The sequence below is a fragment of the Etheostoma spectabile genome, chromosome 10, assembly GCF_008692095.1.
Source record: "Etheostoma spectabile isolate EspeVRDwgs_2016 chromosome 10, UIUC_Espe_1.0, whole genome shotgun sequence".
In the NCBI taxonomy this organism is placed as follows: domain Eukaryota; kingdom Metazoa; phylum Chordata; class Actinopteri; order Perciformes; family Percidae; genus Etheostoma; species Etheostoma spectabile.
The window spans coordinates 10,624,295-10,624,994 of record NC_045742.1 but is presented as its reverse complement, the minus strand read 5'-3'; the positions used below and the strand labels follow the sequence as shown (position 1 = coordinate 10,624,994).

Genomic DNA, 700 nt, shown 5'->3' with positions numbered 1-700 from the left:
ACACACACACACACACACACACACACACAAACACACACACAGATATGCTGAGGTAAAACCACCTCCCTGTCCCTCCTCCAGCACATTTGTTGTCGAGGAGTAAGTGGGAGGGCCGTAGAGAGGGTGAGAAACTTTTTTTTCTTTCTGCTGGGTCCTTGTGCCTATGAGATATACTTATGTATGGCGTGGTGCTCAAAAGTTTATAAACCCATGCGGAAGTTGGCTAAAAAGAGTAATAAAGAAATCTTTTTCAAAATTGATCTTAATTCCTTGATTTAAAAAAGTGAGGAAAAACCCAACCTTTAAGGACAACTTAAAGGTTTTTCTTTGTGAATGAATAATGTATCGTAAATAAATACAGGGGGGCATGAGTATAAACACCCCAATCTAAAATTCCCATAGAGCAGAATTTTATTTTTTAAAGGCCAGTTATTTCATGGATCCAGCCCAAATAGCCCCACATCCTCACATACCCTTCACCATACCTGGAGATTTGCATGGTTTTATTTCAGTTAGCTTGACAGCTGGTTTGATTTGCATTGAGAGATGATCTTATGGAAAGTACCCCATGCCTATCTATGTATGGTGAAGGGTATGTGATGATATGGGGCTAAGGCCAAGGGAACTTTATCAGGATGCATTGCATCTTGGATCCATGAAATAACTGGTGGTCATTACACAGGTTTAATGATGTATAAAC

The 700-nt window shown here is 39.7% G+C and overlaps 1 protein-coding gene across 1 annotated transcript in view; it reads right to left on the bottom strand.

Moving 5' to 3' along the window:
- Positions 1–103, bottom strand: part of LOC116696809 (sodium bicarbonate transporter-like protein 11) — a 19,920-nt gene extending 19,817 nt beyond the window's left edge. Inside the window, exon 1 of the mRNA XM_032527987.1 lies at positions 1–103. This exon is cut by the window's left edge and continues 217 nt beyond it. The gene's annotated coding sequence lies outside the window, so the exon portion shown is untranslated.
- Positions 104–700: the final 597 nt, after the last annotated feature.